This window comes from Micropterus salmoides, unplaced genomic scaffold (assembly GCF_014851395.1).
Source record: "Micropterus salmoides isolate LMB-PRFRI ecotype aquatic unplaced genomic scaffold, ASM1485139v1 Ms_hic_scaffold_7, whole genome shotgun sequence".
NCBI classification, from domain to species: Eukaryota; Metazoa; Chordata; class Actinopteri; order Centrarchiformes; family Centrarchidae; genus Micropterus; species Micropterus salmoides.
In genome coordinates, this window is record NW_024044459.1 from 25,012,334 (window position 1) to 25,026,810 (window position 14,477).

At 41.1% G+C, this 14,477-nt stretch overlaps 1 long non-coding RNA gene across 1 annotated transcript; it reads right to left on the reverse strand.

Annotated features, from left to right (window-relative positions):
* Positions 1-267: 267 nt before the first annotated feature.
* LOC119891159 lies at positions 268-13,504 on the reverse strand. Its single transcript, XR_005442406.1, has 3 exons — positions 13,431-13,504; positions 2,394-2,529; positions 268-1,419 (listed from the first exon to the last, which is right to left on the reverse strand). It is a non-coding gene; the product is annotated as an uncharacterized LOC119891159 (long non-coding RNA).
* Between the last annotated feature and the right edge of the window lie 973 nt (positions 13,505-14,477).

The following is a 14,477-nucleotide window of genomic DNA, read 5'->3' on the forward strand; positions in this document are numbered from 1 at the left end:
TAAAAGAGAGAAAAAGTGGAGAAATGTAAGAGTTGAAGCGAACACAGGGGTTGACGGTGACAGTGACAATAACCAGATCAGCAGTCACTCATGTATATGAAAATCTCCACCTTGTGGGAGAATGGCGTACTGTTTCAATGATTATTACCTCTCATGTACAATCGCCTTTAGCTTTGTCCTCCTCACACATACATTGACAGAGTTTTCAGACAGCTGAACACTGATATTGCACCATTAAGAGGCAATTGTCCAAAAATGATTGGCCCCTTACAAACAATGAATCACTAGTTTCTATGGAAATGGAGTCAAAAAGAAAACAGCAGTGGCTATTGACGTTGGCAGGTAATGAAATGATAATACCCCGCAGATGGAACGGTTGTCAAGGAGTCACTGACCTTGATTCCTCTCAGAGTTACTTTCTGTTCCCTCTGCTCAGGGTTGATAAGAGCAAACAAGAAACATGCAGAATCAAAAGATCTGTCAGATCAACATTTTTGTCTCACTTCACATTTAAAACGCACATGAGAAACATTTCAGAATTTTACCCATACCACACAATGTGTATCTGTGTTTGACGATAAACAAAAGTGAGGGTCTATCCTCTACTGGTGACTAAAGACTACTGGAGTGATAACTCAGATGGTGTTTGCTTTTTATAAAATCAAAAGCAAACAGCAGCCCTTCCTGAACATTAACTATACGTGATTGCATATTTGTCTGGAGGGCAAATGGAAAGTCTGTGGAATACAAAAGCCTCATGCTATATATCTTCCCTTTTTTGTTGAGGTCTTTTGATGAAATTCAATTTGATGGCCCAAACAGCAGAAAAAAGAGAGACTTGATGTAGGAGAGTTGAGCCTGAGCTACGCAAGCCGGGGTAAGGAGACCTCCCTCAGGGCCTGGCAGCCCAATCCAGTTTATTGATTTTCTGTCCTCTCCTTCAACATCTGGAATGCGCCAATAGATTATGACAAATGTGCCCGCCAGAGACCAACAATCATCTAATTGAACTTGATGGAGGACAGTTGAGGATCAAAGGTTGGCAAAATTTGGTGATATAGCAAGTTTCTCTACTCCTCCCAAAGACACTCCTTCAAAGTCTACAAAACAGGCCGGAGTCTCAGGGAAAAAAGGTGCGTCTTACGTCCAACCGTCTGTCCTCTCTTGTCTTCTCTGTGGCCGTGGACAGCTAGACTTTCACCGCACCGCTGAGCACAATGGAGTCAGTGCTTTACAATAACAACCTCCTGCCAAAAGCACAAAAAAACAAGGCAAGAGAAAAGCTCAGTGCTCTATTTTGATGAAAGTAACAAGCACAGCTTGTTGTAAATAGGCTTTCTGAAGCCTGAGGCAGCTTTTCTCCCCAGGGGACGTGCTTTCTGCATCTCTCTCAGGGTTGCTGTCGCCAAAAGGTTCTCTCTGTAAGGGAAAAAGAGGCACAAACAAGAAGTTGCTTCAGCTCTTCTGGCAAGAGGAAATCATCCCTCAGTAGGGCACACTAGCTGGGATTTACCATCCATTCAGATTAGGAATGAGATGTTTGGCTTACAATACATGATTGTGTATGGACCTTTTTGTAAACTGCATTGTTAGGATTACTGTCCAGGTGCACACAGAGACACATTGTTAGCTGAGTGTGTCGAGGTGTTGAGCTACTGAGGAAAGAGGTAGGGCCCTGTCTGCCTCAGAGCTCTTTCTCCTGATCCCTGATAACTCGGATGTGTGCTTATTCAAATGGGTTTTGCTCCGGGCACCCTCTTGCAAATCAGGTGCCATCCGCACTGGCATTGTCACACAAATTAGAAACGGATGTTTTAGGCAGAGCAGAGCAGAGGTGCAAAGTCTGTGGACATAGTTAGCCCTGGTGTCTCCCTCCACACCTCCACAGGAAGTTCAACCAAAGGAGCAAGTCTCCCTCCCCTCTTTGTCCCTTTAAGAGGGAAAAGGGACGTAAAAGATGATAGTCTCCAACCTGCCACCCACATTTGAGAGTAGTTTTTTTTCTTTTAATAAATCTCCTCAAACCTCTGTCTTCAGTTACCTTTCTCCCCAATGCCTATAAGCCCCTCTGATCCTTTCCAATAATAATGGCATTGCCAGCCAATCTCTCTGAAAATGGGTTCAGCGCATACCTAATCCCATTTAATTACTTAGACGCACAGGGCTCAGGACACACTCCTCAGGGGCCCCCTGAATCCACCCCCCCCTCTGTAAGCATGCCCTGTTTGCACCCCATCCACCTCTTCTCATGAATTATGGATCTCTGGCTGCAAGGCGAGGGGTGATCATTCCGCCTGCTCTGTCATAAGGCTCAGGGAGAGCCTTAGCTCAGTGTAAATATGGTGCCTGTCTGGGGTTGAGGTGCCCTATTGTGCATGGTATTAAAAGCTCACCACTCTCCCTCTCAGTCCCTCCACTGCTGCAGTGCTCGCAGCAGGGGGGCAGGGGTAATCGCACAGGCCTTCCAGCACTCTGCTCAACTGCAGCCAGGCTCACGCTGACCGGCATTATGGCTGACAGTCATCACACCTGAGAGGAGGGGAGAAATGAAAAGGAGTTGGGAGTTGAAAACTGGAGAAATGGGCTGAATCAGCCCAGTTTTGCTGTTGATTTGTCAGCACAAAGGCCGGTTTACACAGTGAGAAAACACTTTCACTTTCAGTGTGATCGAATGTCGAAGTCTGTTCAACACCGTGCTGTGATGGTTATATGACAACCCCTGAATGATAAAGGTTTTTGAATGCCAATCAGTGGCTGTAACAGTGATATCTGTATGCTATCTGAACATTCTGAGTTGCTGCTGTTGATTCCAGTCGCTGCCACAACGTTAACAGCTGACTAGAGCCGCGGAGCACACGGGATAAATCATGTTGTCCACTCCTCGTGTGTTTGGCTGACAGGATCAGACCTCTCTGCAAACACTTCTGGGCATAATATACCGTTCTCTTGTGTCATTAACTGTTTAAAGACATGATGAGAATATTGAGAAGAAACGTCTCCAAGAGTCTTCATCAGGATTGTATACATTCGAAACAACTAAATAATGTACAAGATGGCCACCTAAGTACTCTGTAATTGGCAATGTCACAGTTCTCCCCTTGCCCTAGGAAAAGAAAAGAAAGATGATGTCTGTGTCAGCTCCGAGATGGTTCGATGCTGTCTGTCAGGGCCCTGAGCACATTTCCCTGAGCTTGATACAGACAGGGCTTGTCTCGCTGCCCTCAGCAGCAGACAGACGTCTCATCTTTATCTCTCCAGATTTCTACCTAATCTGTTTCTCTCCCCTTGGCCTCTCTTCATGAATCTGTCATAAATCATTTTTGGATTCTGGCCCCGTTTGCACAGACGGTTTCATAAAGGGAGAGGAATGGGCATCAGATATCCACACTAAATAGCGATCAAATTACACGGGATATGAAATGCTGTAGTTTGGAATCCATTATACTACTCAATAAGAGTCTTCTCACTGTAATATGTCAGCTCTGGACCTGAAGGGACAAAAGCACAGATGGTACTGTATATGTGCAATATGCATATGACTGAACAGTCTAATAACTGTGGTTGACAGCTGAGTGAACAACATACAAGCTTAGCGCATACAACTTGTTCAAAAAACAAACCTGCCTCTGTTTTAGTCTTAGCGTATGTACATTAAAATGTGCCTGATTGAAAAAATGTTACAAAGAAGCTCAAAGAAAGACAATAAAACTGTAGCGGACCTTGAAAATGAGTCTGTGGTTGCTTTCAAACCGCCCACATGAGGTGCTCTTATCCACAGATGAGGTGCCTTCTTTACTGGTTACATTGATTCTGTAGGTTAATTACAATGTTTGTTTTTTTGTTGCTTTTTTTCAAGGTTCACATGAAAACAACTAATTACATTCAATAACAAACTAAAGTGCTGATCGCACTAAATGGACCGGACTTATCTTCCTCCATCTGTTAAAACCCCTGCTTTTTTTTTTTTTTTTTTTTAAAGGGCTCTTCAATTTGACAAGTATCATTGAAAAAGTCCGTCGCCATGGCAATGGCAGACTCATTACATTTAATCCACTAATTGCTAACTAGCTCTACAATTGGCTGTAATTGCTTTGGGGACACAGTTAACCCCTTGGTTGGTATGCAGAGCAAGGCTACTTCTGCCGGCGTCGGACAAAGGCCAGAAATGAAAGATGGTGCAGTGGAAACTCCGCCCACGAAATCCCCCCCCCCCCACGCGCCAAAAAAAATCTGTGCACACTCCATCTTCATCATCCAAGCATTCCTAAATCTCCTAGCACAATATTAATTAATGGGGATGGTTGCCATGGTGATTGATCACCATATTCTCTGTCAGCAGTATTTAGTCAAATGGGCCCTAATGTTTGTTTGTTAATGGAGCAGTAAACAATACTGCTGGAAGTCTTTTATTACCTCCTCAGCTGCTCTGCTAGCACCTGGGCCATTCAACGGCACTCTGTACACCCAACATCAAATGAAAGAGAGGAAATCTACTCGGGATGAGATAAATAAATTCTTTTTTGCTCTCACGGTTAGTGAGATTGGGAAACAGAGACCTAACATGACAATACTGTAATATGCCCTACAATAGTGGAGCCATTACAAATCCCTGCCATATGTAAAGAGCTACATTATGGAAGATGTCAGAGTGCACTCAAACAAGGGATTCTTTTATACCATCAGCAATTTTTCTATTTATTTAGGAAATGTCTTTGATGGTATCGGTGTCATCATTAAAATGATTATATGATGATCAAAACATATAGGGTGACCAATGAGAAAACTGATTTTAGAATACTGTGTGTGTGTGTGTGTGTGTGTGTGTGCACGCCCGTACATGCTGGCGTTAGACTATGTTTTAGTGTGTGTGTGTGTGTATATGAGTCAGGACACTGAACAAACCCAAACCCCTTTGAAGAGTGAAAGGCTCAAAGGATGGAGAGGCAATCCGAGAACTTCACAGGCGCAGAGGGGAAATTGCCTTGAACCTTGAGGTGTATGAAAGTGCAATTTGTGTCCCATCTGTTCTGCTTCCCTTCCATTAGGAGGAAGGGTGCTCTAAGGCCACCGAGGAGAAAATGCCCCTGTGAGGGTCTCTGGGTACACAGAGGCTCTCGTAGATTTAATTTGACAGACTAGTCATTCCCTTTTCCTCTCTGTACTATTTTGGCTTTGAATGTTATTACCTCCTGTAATTTAAAAGAAAAAGAAAAGAAAGAACAATGCATTTTGCTTTTGGAAAATTTAGAATGTACCTGACAAAAGTAGCTTTTGGATTCATGTCTCTGTGTGAGCCAATAAGCGATTTGGACTGTAATATTTCCACGCCATATTGACCACCTTTTCCAGGACACGGGAACATTGTAGACGAGAGAATGAAAATGAGAGTGAGACAACCCTACAGCTCTATTGAGAGACGAGCCTCTCCACCTTCACTAAATCCTGTCTCTGTCATACCACTCTGCAAAGTGGCTGGATCGGCTTCCTTAACTTTTTGCCCTTTCTTCAGAGGGATTTGCATGACAGAAGCCAGGAGAGAAGTTTGTTGCCCGGGCAACGCATTGCCTCCATTTGCAGTTGGAGCAGAGGTGTTACGAGAGCAGTTGGGAACCATGGCATCAGAGATTAGATTAGAGGGATACATGTTTGTCAGAGCTAAGGTAGTAGAGTGCTTTACTGGCACCAGAAAGAGCCACTATCAGCGATTCACATTTTAAATATAGCTTTGGAGGAGAGAATCTTTGAAGTATTACTGGTGCATTAGGTCAACTGTTGACCATTTTAGCTCTCAGGCATCAGCACAGGCATCTAAATTTGAACAGAAGTGTCGACACATTTTTCTTTATAAGGCATAAACCGGAGAATTTGGGAGATTATTTCTGCAAAATCTGTGACATGAAAGTTTAAATTTCTTTACAATTGGGTTATTATTCCATACGATGCAAAACTGTTAGTCTTCAAAAGAAATTAAAAACGGCTATGTCTAAATGTAGGAATGATTGTTGTAGATGATTGTTGAATTGTATGCATAATGATCAGGTGAAGACTGGGTGTTCCTACATGGCCAATTTTCTCTTTTGAATTCCTGTTTTGAACTATAAAGAGCTGTGATGGACTTTAAGTGCCCTTGATTGGCGGTAATTTTTTCTATTTACTTTAGTCTATTTTTTTTTGCATGGCTGATGTGGGATTGTATATATTTATTAACATGTATATCTGATAAGAAAACAAAATAATAAGTTTTACTTTACTGAGTTTGTGTTTATGTTTAATAATGATAATTTGTAAATCTTCTAGGCCTTCACATACAATATTCCCTCTGATCTATTTTATTTTGTTGTTTTAATATTCTATTAAAAAAGCAGTGAAGTTTTTTATAAACATGTGAATTTACATCTTTCTGTACATCATCCAGAAAACTTTTTTTGTAGTCAGCAAGGTGTGGTTCCTCCGGAGGAACCCATTTAAAAGGAGTAAGGTCGTTGGTGCAGACACCTCAACCCCTTCCCCGTCCTGAAATAGCGAAATCCTAATGGCACTTTTTAGTGAAACACTCGTCTCGACAAATTGATTTCCATGTGTGAAACAGAGAGTTGTCCCCGGAGACAACAGCTCCTAAAACCCTCTTCACACGTATATGTTTCTAATTTAGAGAAAAGGACAGAAAATGAATGTGAAATAGAAATGGGGTTGCATTGCGAGAGAATTGTATCAGCTGAATGGGCGAGAGGGTGCGTGCAGTTGTCGATTAGAACCACAGTTTATATAGAGGAGAGTGCACACAGTCCCTATTGCCAACTGTGAAACAAATGGCATCTAAATTGAATAATTCAGTCTGGGGGAGAAAGACGTGGGATTTGCACACAAAGACTGACTGACAGATAGAGTGAGAGGAGAGGCAGCCAACCTTTAACAGAGCTGAAGAGAAAAGACAGTAAATGGCAAGTTAGATTAATAGATTGGCAAGGTCTCGCAGAAGATGGGTTAATAATTCACCAAGCAAAAGAAAGGCGGCTTTTTTTGAGGTCAGAGTTGAGTGAAGAGGAATTATGATGATGGAAATATGAATATTGAACAATGTAGTTGAGATTCTTCCTTGAAACAAAAAAGGGATTAGGAGTGGTAGCAAGAGTCAAGGGTTAGAAGCAGGAGCAGGGGAAAGCTAGAAATGAGTCAGGTGGGTGTAGAATTAAAATCTGTGAAGGAACTGAAGTGTTGTGGAGTGTGCTGTGCTAGACAGAGGTCAAGGTGTTATTATAATCCACATTCAGCATCCGCCATCTAGCTTGAGCGTTCACCTCTGTCTGTATACCTTTTTAACCGGCGGCTGACATGCAGGCATGAAGCAGCAAATGAACATGTAAATGAACACCTGGATTTCTGAGGACTTCTTTGGATCCAGTTTCGTACAGAGTCATTTTAGTTGAACAAATACAAATCCCTCCCAAAGTCAATTATGTCATGGTGAAATGGGAAATGGACTATTTAATTTTTACAAAGCAACCTCTAACTCCGGGCTAATTACATGCCGCTTATTTCAGCTGGCTTTTTTTCCCATGTGAGGTGACTGCATGTTTCTATCCTGCTCTGGCTCTCTGGCCCCAGCACCTCAGTTTTAGATTTTTCTCTGATCTCATTCATTCTTTGTGCTTTCAGCTAAGATGTCCTGCTGGGATTGTTAACCAGCTTCCAACACAGACTTTTAACCTGCTCTCTCATACATGGTTACTGTATGTCCAACCCATTTTTCTTTCTACCATGTCTTCTTTGTCTGCTTATTTTTGTGTCTGTGAAAAATCCCCTTGATACAATTTCACTGTGAATTGTTTTTCTTTAAAACTATAAACAATACGTTTATATTACCAATGGATTATACTTGTATGTGAAAGGGGTCGCTTGTAGTGCAGAACCCACATTATCCGCAGACTCTGCAGTTCCTGCCAGCTGTATGGGTTTGTTTTTTTTTAAGCATCTTTCAGCTCATTGTTTTGATTATCTGGCCAACAGCTATTTTGTTTTGGCTCACTCTCACTTCTTATAGTGTCATTTTCGGTGAAAAAAAGCTTTTAAAAAATCCCACTGCACACTACTTGCCCAGCACCAAACTGCAGATTGGCTCAGTCAGCGACTAGCTGGTGAACACAGTGGAGCATTTAGCTCCTAAAGAACCAGATATTTCCCTCAGGAGCTGGTAGAGACCAAAAACAGAGCTAAAAGAAAGTGAATGGTGGCCAAAAACATGACTCTGAATTAATGCTAATGTAGTATCTGTTTTAAAAAGGCAATTGTTTGTTAAAGTTTTGCATATCAAGTTCAAAATTAACATGTCAGTGTTGTGTGTACAGCTTTTTTTCACTGCCAAAAATCAATTATCATCGGTTTAAAGTGAGACTGCAGCAGCCACTATGGCCACAATTTACTACACTGGGGTAACTTTAAAGGTAATCTTAAATGCTAGAACATACTATAATAGTAGCACTTAAGACAGGGTACCCCAGGATTCTCAAACTTAAATTGAAGACTTTTTATGACCTTTTTAATACTACCTAGGATGAAATTTATTGCCAACTTCACTGCCGTATAATGGAAAATCGGTTTGAATTTTAAGCTTGAGAAAATTATTGTTTACGAAGTTACCTGAATTTTATAAAACATTTTATTATAATACATTCATATTTAATACACTTTACACGCTTTTTGGGGTGTGTTTGTACTTTGATAACATAAAATGAATCAAGGTGGTGGGGATATAGGGGTTCAGATTCAGATGATACACTTAACTCACATGCACGATTCACTATATTGGGTTCACGAGAACAAAACAAGAAGATATTTTAATACTATTTTGATGAAATACTCAATACTGAAATATATAAACGGGGGTCTGTGTGTCCTCCCCTAGAACATTTGGAGCATTAAACACTTAATTTCCTGCATTCTGGAGACATTTTCTGCACCAATGGTAGTTTATGGTAGAACTGTCTTTATTTATATAAAGTGAAACATAAAATTCAGGTGACAATTCAAACAGAATATAATGCAGTAATCAGAAGCTCGTTTTTTAGCTTAAATAACTTTTTTGGACAACGCACATTTGTTTCTTCTTTATTTACATTACATTGCATGCTTTCTTATTGTGCAAATAAACTTTTCTCAGAGCTTTTTCATTTCTTTTTTTAACATTTCTTGATGCAAGCCATTTTTCAGAACATATTTAACAAATTTTAAAAAAGTGATGGAGACATGTCCCCAGCGTCCCCAGTGTAAATGACACCTATGAAATGAATACAATATTTGTGCACTAAGAACTCTTAAGGTGTGAAATAAAAAATATAAAATATTAATATAATTAATAATTAGTTACACCTTGGCTTGATAAGGTAATGTAATATAGCCTAATATGTAGGGATGAAACGATTACCGGTTTAAATTCAACCATGGTAAAATTCCCGACGGTTATTATTACCGTACACATTTTATTTTAATTACCATGGTAACCGGTTAACCGCGCTATTATAATCTCACGGCAAACACTGTCCAGCGTCTCCCAGAAGCAGGCGCTTCATATGTTTATTTTTTATGCAAACAAAATGGCAATTGTATTTGTAGTTTTCAATATAAATATATTGTTGAAATAGTTTCAGTGTGTGTATCAGTACATTTTTAGGCACATTTTTACAATACCGTGATAATACTGATAACCGTGATAATTTTGTACACTATAATCATGAAATGAAATTTTCATACCATTTCATGCCTAATAATATGCCAATGTAAATGCCGATTGCTTCAGTGATTATTTATCCTGTTCTGTTTTTGCATCTAAAGGCTGCTTGAAATACAGATTTATAAAGATTTGGCTTGAAAACAGCGAGGATAAGGCTCTGGTTTGTTTTTTCGTTGTCCCGGTGATCGGCGCATCTGGGTGATGTAAGTTTAATGTGTGTTAGCATGTTGGCTGTTTCCATTCACATAACGTTACCCTACAGCTTGTGTTGATAACGTATGTGGTGACATTCAAAGCCTCGCGAGCCGACTGTACATGACCGATTCAGGACTTGGTTTGCGGGTTTGCCGTGCGATTCGAAAGGAACAGCAAAATGCAGCGGACCCTCCTCAACATTTTGTGGACTTTTGAACTTGAACACAATTAGATTTTATCTACAGCTCATTTTAAATGACTAAAAAAGTTTATCAACTTATGTCAGAATTGCTTTGATCAATTAACTTCAAAAAATGTGATGAAACATAGGAAAAGAAAGTGTTGACATTTTGTGGCTTTGGTAAGAATTAAACTCTTACCCCATATTACCCTAATAATAATTTTCTAAAGCAGGTAAAATCATCTCCAAAAAAGAAACCGCCTGAAGCACTGTGGAAGTGTTATTTTTAAATAAAGATGGATAAAATGTTGTCTCTATTATCTAAAGTCACAAACCAAGTTATCATAACCCTCTCCCTTGTTTCCACTTTCCTTTTGACCCTGTATCATAAAGACAGACACCTTATTAAAAAGCTAATCAGTCATGTATTGGCATCACGAACATCATTCATTAATTTATTCAATTCAAAGCTTCACACACCAAAGCCATGTTGCCGTTATAATCACTCTGCCTGTTTTACATTTATTGTCCACTTGATGGCACAGTAGAGCAAATGAAGCACCGTGAAGCTTCGGCCCATGAGTGAACCAACTGGATGGAAAGCTTCAGTGCTTCATAAAGCTTCATCTCGCCATCACTAGTTTTCCCGTCCGACATTTCCGCTTTTTGGCGGCAAAATGCATTCGGGGATATCTGGCTATCCGAAGTCCACACAAGTCACCACCGATGCAGGCTCGGTAAAACGGGCGGAGCAAGTACACATTCGACTGTACTTGGCTAGATCATAGACTGTATATAAGAAATGAACGTAGTCATCGTGATGTCACCCGTTGGTTTGTGGACTGCCATTTTGAAGCCTCGAGTTTGGCCGATAGGTCGCCGCCATGTCGAGTTTTTGCAACCAGGAAGTGCCCGGAAGTGACGATACGGCGGAGCGAACGGCCGTGTGTGGAGCTAGCTTGCTTAGCTAGGTGCAACTGTAACTCACGTTAACTGTCATTTTAACAGGGCTGATAACTTTGTCTAGCGAACAGTCTTAAAACTAAATGTACTCACCAGAGAAAGTGAACAGCCGACTCCTAATAAGCTTTTTCAATGGTGCTGGTTAAATTTACACAGTACCGAGGGTACGAGTCGGCTCTAGCCTGATTGACAGGTCGCCATGGTAACGACTTGTCAATCATAGATAACCCTGAAACATACTCTGTTTTTTGGTCAAAATAAATGGGACCATAATTTACTAAATGAACATCATTCTGTATTGAGGAAGACTTGAAACTAGCGACTGAGACCATAAACTCATCAGGAAAGTGTTTACTGGGGTAATTATTCAGTCATTTTCCCATTATTTCTAATGGAGCCGGACTTCTTTTTGCAACCAGAGGAGTCGCCCCCTGCTGGATTTTCAATAGAATGCAGGTTTCAGGGACTTCCGCATTCGCTTCATATTGTAGACCGGAAGCTTCCCGCTTGGCCTAGATGCGGACTTTTGAATTGGACCGATACTTTGGCTGCGACTGATGACGTTTCACAAGTCCACAAGAACACGAGTACAGAAAAGAATGCAGATTGAGAAACAGTCAGGGTCTTCGTCTTATACACAACTGTCTCTGCATTGCTGATGTAACGTTAACTGACCAGGAACCTGAAGCTCCGCTGTTTCATTAGTGCTCGCCATAGTGGGATTGATTCGCACGGCGATCGCTTGTTGAGCTAATCTCAGCGCCACTGCCCTCAGCCTCGTCCCCCAACTTGTCCGTGTCATCTGGCCTCCTGAACTTCAGACACTTGCCCATTCTGAGGCGACGAGCTAACGTTAGCTTGTTAGTAGCACTTCAGGGATGTTTTGTTTTCTTTCCTAACAACTGACTAATTTTTGCCAGAACTCGTGCACTGCAAGCACTCCCCAGCCCAGTGCGTAAAGCTAAACTGTAACCTGTAAGTCAGATAGGAAGCGATTTACACTGCGCTGGCTGCGGGGTTCAGTGCAAAACTATTATGAACTTTGACTATGGCATGCGCACAAGGTCGCCAAGCAGTGTGCAGTGCTGTGCTTGCGCTTTGCTTGACGCAGCAATAAACCACTGTGGCGCGGCGCAAGCCATTGAAAATAATGGGTTTCACAGCCCAGCAGTGCTGTCGTCGCAATCTGTCTGAGGTAACCTGTACTGCTGTTTAAAATCCAAGTCACACCAAATGCAGTAATTTGTAAAGTAACACACAAAAAGTATTTATTTATGACGTTATGGCATTTATTTAATCCTATGAAAAGTAAAAATTTAATACTTTGTAAATGAAATCTAATACATTTAAACGGGCTATATGTAAGTTTTACATTACCTTATTGTCAATGGGCTCAAAACTCACTTGTAAATAAAGCACACGCCTGTTTTCTCTGTTGCTTGCATCAGCCACTATTCTGCTTTTAATGTGGGGTCTCCGGGTCGGATTCAGCCCTGTGCGCGCTCCCGAGCCTCTCTCACTACAGCGACAACACGGCAGCTAACGACATGCAGTCCACTAACACCATAAAACAACAGTCTCACAGCAAAACACAGATTCCACGTAAGGATACAAAACAACAATAAAGTTTTGTGCTGAAATCCATTAGACCAAACAGGTTCAGATGATGTCGAGTAAGAACAAAGTGAGCATTAGTAAAACTGGAGAAACAAAGAGAGCAGTTGCTTATGTTATCCGGTGCAAAGTTATATCGCTTTCCATATTACTTTAACAACTAACGCGACCCATGTTACTTTCCTGTATACCACTGTTGATTTAGCCTGCAAGAAAGGATGTAACGGTAAAAAGCAAATGTGGAGCGATTTGTTTACTAACGTTAGCCTATAGTCAATCAGCCAGCTAATGCTACGGTAGCTCGGACCTGCCGCTGTTTGCTTCGTAACGTTCACTTTATGTTTATTGTGGTTTTACTCAGGTAAACAGCTTCTCCACCTCTCAGTTGCTGTAACTAACGTGACCCACATAATATAACAAAACGGTCACAACAACACAGAGGAAGGAAGAGCCATCCACTAATACTAGTTACAGTTAAGTTACTTATTGCGGTCTAACGGTTATGTGAGACACAATCTTATCATATCCAGTCCAGTTCACTAACCGTTTCATATCATCCAATACATGTAGCTGTGCTGACATTGCTGAGCATCCGGTGAAAGATACACAGATAGTAAAGATAGTTATTGAAAAGCAGCAGGCGAGCTAACGATGTAGCACGTCGGCTAAATGCAGTAAATGTAACGAGCATGGATTAGTTCAACCTGCAGCTGATAAAACTATTACTGTAACGTTGCAGTGGGAGTTTACCTGAGGTCCCAGCTCTGTCTACAGCCGCTGTCACTGCCTTTTTTCGGGAGGATTGTGCAGATATGCGGCTCGCTGCACTGAAAAAAAAAGGTACGGCGCCGGTGTTGATCTGCCTCTGAGACGGGAATCTTGAAGTAACAGAGCCTGAACATATCTGAGTGAAAAGCCACAGCTGGCATGCTGGTGTTTCTGCGTTTATTGCAGGATTTCTGTATGAAATCGGTTGTGTTTCGGGTTATGCTCGCTCATGAGTTCAAGCAAGCGAGCACATGTACGAGCACACACCTGGTTGCAATCTTAGAACCGCGCCGCTAGTGGCCGCTGGAAACTCCATAATGCCCCTTTAATTTTTCTTAACGTTTATTTTCAGAAATCGAAATTTAAGACTTTTAAAATACTTTTAAGACCCCGCGGGTACCCTGTGAGAAAAGTCAGAAAGTCACCCACTGACTCAGTAATGCCAGTGACACAGAAATATCAATCTTCCGTTTGCTGATATTGCATAACAGTAGCCACCATACGCTCCTGGTCAAACCAGACCTCTGAGTGTTTTGAATTAAGCTAAATTGTGTTTGATGGGTTGTCATTTGTTTGAAGACCATGTCATTTCTTCTCACTATAAGAAACAATAATGTATTTGTACCATTTTTCCTATAATTGATACTTTTCCAGTGAGAAACTGTCAAGACAAAATAAATCTTGCAAAAAAATGCAAATGCACACATGACGGCTAAAAATAACAAACATCATTACCATTATTGTAATGATTGTCATTATTATCATCATGTTTTTGCCTGATGTAGTTTAAACTTCTCAATTTACAGCATAAATATCGTTGTAATCATTTCGGCTTCACAATTCAGTCACATCGAGAACGATTTGTATGGACTTAAGTAATTGGACCAAGAATCCAATGAGACAGTTTCAGCGTGGTGATTGCTTCCAGGAGACAGCGCTGCTTGAGTGTTGTGGAGGGGTTGTATCTAATGTGATTAGCTGTCTGCTTCAAATTAAACACGAGCCAATAATGAAACTGGGGACAAAGTA